The following is a 6,078-nucleotide window of genomic DNA, read 5'->3' on the forward strand; positions in this document are numbered from 1 at the left end:
TCCATTGCAGTTAGGGAAGATGTGGCAGCAGGCATGGAAGGCATGCTGTCAGGAGCAACAATCTTGCAGGTCACATTGCATCCACAATCAAGAAGCAGAATAGGAACTGGGCCTGGTCTGCAAAGTCTCAAAATGTGACAGTCCTCCCTCAGTGACGCACTTCCTCCACTGATGCACCACCTCCTGAAGGTTTCCCATTCTTTTCAACTGTGCCACTAACTGGGGGCCAAGTGACCAAACAGGGGACCTTTTGCATTCAAACTGCAACAATGGAAAACATCTGAAAAAGATTTGATGAAGGGCAGAATGTGTTGACTTCTATAGCTCTTTCTCAACAGATTCTCTACAGTGATTGAAACACAATCAAGCAGAAGGCAGAGAAAGTAATGTCCCACACCAGAGTCTGTGGTGCCTGATGGAATGAGGGATCATGGGCACCAGGTATGGGTGATTATGGGTCAGGACAGAAGAGGAAGGTCAGTAGGAATGGGGGAAATCAAGCTTAGAGTTAGGTTTAACAAGGAGCATGAAAGGGCAGGGACAAGTCTAAAAGATGGAAAACAAATAGTAGTTAAGTTCCAGGGATTCACACCAGAAAAGAAGTTATGAGTTCAGGGCCCCATTGTGGTCTTTACAGATTTTCCCAGGTGAAATTCTAGTAGATACTGTAAGAGATTACTTCAAACAAAAGGAGGGCAGCCTTTGAAGAGAGGGTATAGTGTACTGAGGACTTGAGAGGTGGGGCCTAGAGCTTGCCACCTTCTTCTGTAAGAGCCAACAGGATTAGCCATAGAGATCTAAATGCAGAGGGTTCTGGTTATTCCAGGAGCCAATGGAGCTCTGTAGTTCTCTCATAGTTTTCCTTATCCTGTCAAAGAAGGCAGAGTGATGGTGAGACTCTGAGCTAGCAATCATGGACTTTTCCCACTGTGTGACCATGGATGACCTAATCTTTTTTCTCTTTCTTTGCTTCTTTCTTCCTTTTATATGTCCTCTCTTCTCCTTCCTACTGCATACCCTCTTCACCCACTGCTCTGCTCCTTCTTTTCTTCTTTCCTTCCTTTTCTTTTCTTTTCTTTTCTTTTCTTTTCTTTTCTTTTCTTTTCTTTTCTTTTCTTTTCTTTTCTCTCCTCTCTCCTTTCCTTCCTCTACTCTTTTCTTTCTATTTTTTAGGGTTTTTGTCATTTATTTGTTATCCAAAAGTCATACAAAAGTTACTGTCTTCAACAATTCTGAGTCAGTAGCTGCATCACAGTTTTACAAAGGCTCATTAACTGCAGGTGTTCATCCGCACCATCTGCTAAATGTTTATCCACTTCAGCAAGTTTTTCTGTAATAATGGACTTATGTTTATCAGAAAGATTGTCATTTTCTACAACCACATCATGAAGTTGATTAACAAGCTGAATAGCCACATGTCCTTCATCTATTAGGTCCTTTACCTCAGCTTCTAGTTTGTCAAAAGAGCCGCTCTGACATTCAGTGAATATTCCATCAATGGTTGTAGCTGGTATTACCCCAGCAATGTCTGTGATTACATCTTCCATGACTTCCTTTCCACCTGTTAGTTGAGTAGCACTTTGAAGAAATGTAATGGCTTTCTGTAGATCTCCTTCTGATACTTTAACAAGATAAGCTATTCCCTCATGGCTAATTTTTGACATTTTCCTTCTCAGCAATATCCAGTAATTGCTTCTGCTGAATTTCATCTGACAGAGGCTTGAAGCAGAATTTTGAACATCTAGAAGTGAGGGGTTCAGTTATTCGACTGACATAGTTACAGATGAGGCAGAATCTGGTTGTCTTAGACTCTTTCTCCATGGTACATCTTAAAGCTGCCTGAGCAGCTGAGGTCATAGAATCTGCTTCATCCAGAATTACAATCTTAAAGGGAGGACATGGCTTCCCATCTGAACGACTTCCTGACACAGTTAACTGAGCAAAGTTTTTCACTTTCCCTCGGACTTCTTGCATTCCACGTTCATCAGATGCATTTAACTCAAGAACCCTTAATCGAAAGAGTTCAGGCCCAAAGAGTTCTCTAGCTGCTGCCAAAATTGTGGATGTTTTGCCGGTTCCGGGTGGCCCATAAAATAAGAAATTAGGAAGATCAGCTCCTTCTAAAGACTTTTTAAGCACTGCAACCACTTCTTCCTGGAAAGCAGCTTCATACACACACTTTGGACGATATTTTTTCCACCCAAGGAACCGGTTTGGTTTTCTTGGTTTCTCCACTGCTTCCTGCACTGGCATCTGCCTGGTCCTTGGTGAATTGAAGTTTGGTACTGCCAGATGTGCCTTTTAGAAATGACTGCATGGTTTCTTCTCAAGTCACCGCCGTCCCTCAGTAGCTGCGGTTTCCGCCACAGGACGGCGGTGCCTCTTTCTATTTCTATTATCCTCAAGACAGAGACTCAGGTTTGCCTTAAAATCACTGTTTAGGTGAAGAGAAGCATAATGGTTGCTCTTTCTGCTGCCATACCATGAGTGCTGGGATTCCAGCACCAACATGCCTGATTTTTTTTTTTTTTAATGTGATGCTGGGGATTGAACATGGGGCTTTGTACACAATGGGAAAGCACTCTACCACTGAGCTACAGTCCAAGACTAAGCAAATTAATTTTTTCTTATACTTTCTATTTTCCCTTCCATGTTGGATACTAATATTTATAAAGCATTATTGTTACAAAAAATCAACAATAATGTACTGAAGTCATTTTTGCCCAACTTGTGTTTTCATTATTTTTCTTATTGCTATGACAAAATATGTAACAAAAGTAATTTTAAGAAGTAAGGGTCTATTTTGGCTCAGTTTAGGGTATTTTCTGTCAGTGTGAGGACATCATGACTACAGGAGCTTGAGATAGGTAGTCATATTGTATCAACAGGAGGCAAAGAGATGTTTATGATGGCACTCACCTTGAAGTCTCCATTGTATTTGGTACAGGACTCCAGTCTATTGACTGATACCACCCACAGTAGGGGTAGGCCTTCTGGGTAATCTATGTTTACCTAATCTATAAACTCCCTCACAGATATGCCCAGAGGTTTGTCTCATAGGCAATTCTAGACCCTGTCAAGCTGACAATTGGTACTGAGCATCACAGGCAGAACCATTGTCAACTTGACACCTAAATACCTCACTCTTAAGCCACAGCTTTCCACCCTTTGTCACAGGATCATAGATATCTCATAATGTAAAGTTCATTCAGTTTGTCAAAATTCTCCATCATCTTTAGTAATTCCAACTCTGTTTAAATGTGTCAGTGCTGAGTCTCCTGTGAGACTCAGGCAAACTCTTAGCTTCACCTTCAAGTGTTGCCTTCTTCAGCACACATTACGCTCTCTCTGGAACTGGCTCTACTCTTGCCTTCTACATGCCTGCAGAGCTACCATAGATGGTTCCAATATCTGATGCCTGCCTGAGATGTACTATTGTTTATTTGGACCACAGCTATAGTAGCCAATGGGTGTCTTTGTGTCAAATCTGGGAAAGCCCAGACTAAGTGGCTACTTACCAACAGAGCATTCTGCAGGCCATATTTTCTCAGGTACTCTCCTTTCAAATAAAATGGCATATAACATACTGAAACTCAGGATGGAGTAAGTCTTGCCTTCAAGTACCTTTCCTATTGCTCCAGAGCAAAGTACTAAGCTTCTCTTTAATGGTTCCAATGCCTTTAGTAATTACACCTGATTTCCTACACCATGCTGTCCTCAGCTTTAACCAGGATCCCACTCCTTTCCTAGTTCTACTATACACCTTCCATAGCTCCACTGCTCAATCTCTATCACTGTAAATCTGAGTGAATGTAGCTCAATGCCATGGAACCACCTGCATGTTATGCTATCATAAATTTCTTCTTGCAATATTTTTATTTCAGCCTCACTCATGTTTCCAGGTCATGGTCAGATTCTTTACCAGACTATTACTGGTCTCTAGCTCCATTATTGATAGACTCCTTATGGTGAACAGTCTTCAAACTCTGCATGTCTGTGCACATTTTTGATTAGTTGAAGTCTGAACACAACTAGACTCTAGTTGTAACCCTGTAGTGCTTCTCTAGACCATAGCCAGTTTCAAAGGCCTGTGAACCACATTGTATTATAGCAATGGCCCCCCTCTTGGTAGTAAGTTTTGTATTTGCTTATTTCTCATTATTGTGACCAAATACCTGGTATCTTAGTTAGAGTTTTAGTGCTGTGAAGAGACACTATAGCCGCAATAGCTCTTATAAAGGAAACATTTAATTGGGGCTTTAATTAAATAAACATTTAATTAGCTTCCAGTTCAAAGGTTTAGTCTATTATTGTCATGGCAGGAAGTATGGTGGCATGCAGGCAGACATGGTGTTGGAGAGGTAGCTGAAAGTTCTACATCTGGATCTGCAGGCAGCAGGAAGTGAATGTCACACTAGACCAGGTTTGAGCATTTGAGACCTCAGAAACACTCCATAATGATGCACTTCCTTCAACAAAGGCATGCTTAATCCAATAAGGCCACATCCAATAATGCTACTGTCTCTGGGTCTATGGGGGCCATTTTTATTTAAACCTCCACAACTGGCAAGCTTAAAGGAGGAAGGTTTTATTGTGGCTCATGATGTCAAAGAATACAGTCTACTGTGGGAACAAATGGAGCCAAGTGGATCCATAGAAGTGGGACTGCATGGCTGGGCCATCTCGGTGAAACAGGAAGCAGAGGTGGAAGAGCAGACAGAGACAGAACAGGAAGCAGAGACAGGACAGGAAGCAGAGACAGGACAGGAAGCAGAGACAAACAGGAAGCAGAGACAGGACAGGAAGCAGAGACAGAACAGGAAGTAGAGACAGGACAGGAAGTAGAGACAGGATAGGAAGCAGAGATAGGACAGAAAGCAGAAATGGAACAGGAAACAGAATCAGACCAGGAAGCAGAGACAGGACAGAAAGCAGAGACAGGACAGGAAGCAGAGACAGAACAGGAAGTAGAGACAGGACAGGAAGTAGAGAGGGAACAGGAAGCAGAGATGGAACAAGAAGCAGAGACAGGACAGGAAACAGAGACAGGACAGGAAGCAGAGACAGGATACAGACCTGAAGTTTTATCCTCCACTCAATTCCTCTTAATTTCTTTTACCTCTAAAAGTTCCTTCAATCTTCCAAAGTAGTTGCTCTCTTGAAGACCAAGTGTTCAAGCTTATGAGCCTGTGGGGAATGTTTTATATCCAAATTATAAAATATGCCAGGTAATACTTTAAGTGCTTTAGGACATGAGATTAGTTGTTCCTTATGCTTTGTCCTGTTAGCATACATCCTTTCACAGATAGTGAAACTGAAGAATGAGTCAGTGGAATAACAGCAGGTCTTTGACTCTAGGAACTCTGGGTATAAAACAATGTTATTTTTTTCCCTCTTTGGGTTCTTTTCTTTGGAATTTTGTTGCCCTGGTTTACAATATTGTGATACTGAAGAAGATAAAAACTCTAAATTGCTAGCTTCTTATTTTTCCAAGACAGGATTTTTTGTGTGTCTCTGGCTGTCCTGGAATTTGCTCTGTAGAACAGGCTGGCCTCAAACTCATAGAGATCCACCTGTATCTGCCTCCTGAGTGCGGGGATCAAAGGCATGCTATACCACCACCTGGCCCAACTTCTTTTATACAAGATATTTGGACTTAATACATCAGGAAAGCTGCTCATCTTGTCGTGAGAGCCCCACATGCCACCATTTCTCCTCGCCCTTCTTGATATCTGTCCCTTGCCTGCTTCTCTGTGAAATGTTGGTTACCTAATCAATATGGAAACATTTTAATATTAATCAATTTCACCATAACTTTATTTTTGTATCTCAGGAGTACATAATTTATTCACACACTAGATCATTGCCCTGTTTCTGAAAGCACTTGCTTGGCCATTTATATTTTGTTATTCTTCCCACCATTACCTTTATATCATATATTTAACAGTCTACATATCATATGCTTTTGCAGACTCATGTCAGTATATCCTGGCAACCATCAGATCTCTGTGTGTGAAACACAGTATGCTGAGATCTTCCTCTTTCTGTTAGAAATGAGTTTCAAGCAAATCTTTTTAC

At 41.4% G+C, this 6,078-nt stretch overlaps 1 pseudogene; it reads right to left on the bottom strand.

The window, feature by feature from the left end:
* Positions 1-1,223: 1,223 nt before the first annotated feature.
* Positions 1,224-2,325, bottom strand: LOC102916579 (replication factor C subunit 4 pseudogene; annotated as a pseudogene).
* Between the last annotated feature and the right edge of the window lie 3,753 nt (positions 2,326-6,078).

The sequence above is a fragment of the Peromyscus maniculatus genome, chromosome 2 (assembly GCF_049852395.1).
Source record: "Peromyscus maniculatus bairdii isolate BWxNUB_F1_BW_parent chromosome 2, HU_Pman_BW_mat_3.1, whole genome shotgun sequence".
Classification (NCBI taxonomy): domain Eukaryota; kingdom Metazoa; phylum Chordata; class Mammalia; order Rodentia; family Cricetidae; genus Peromyscus; species Peromyscus maniculatus.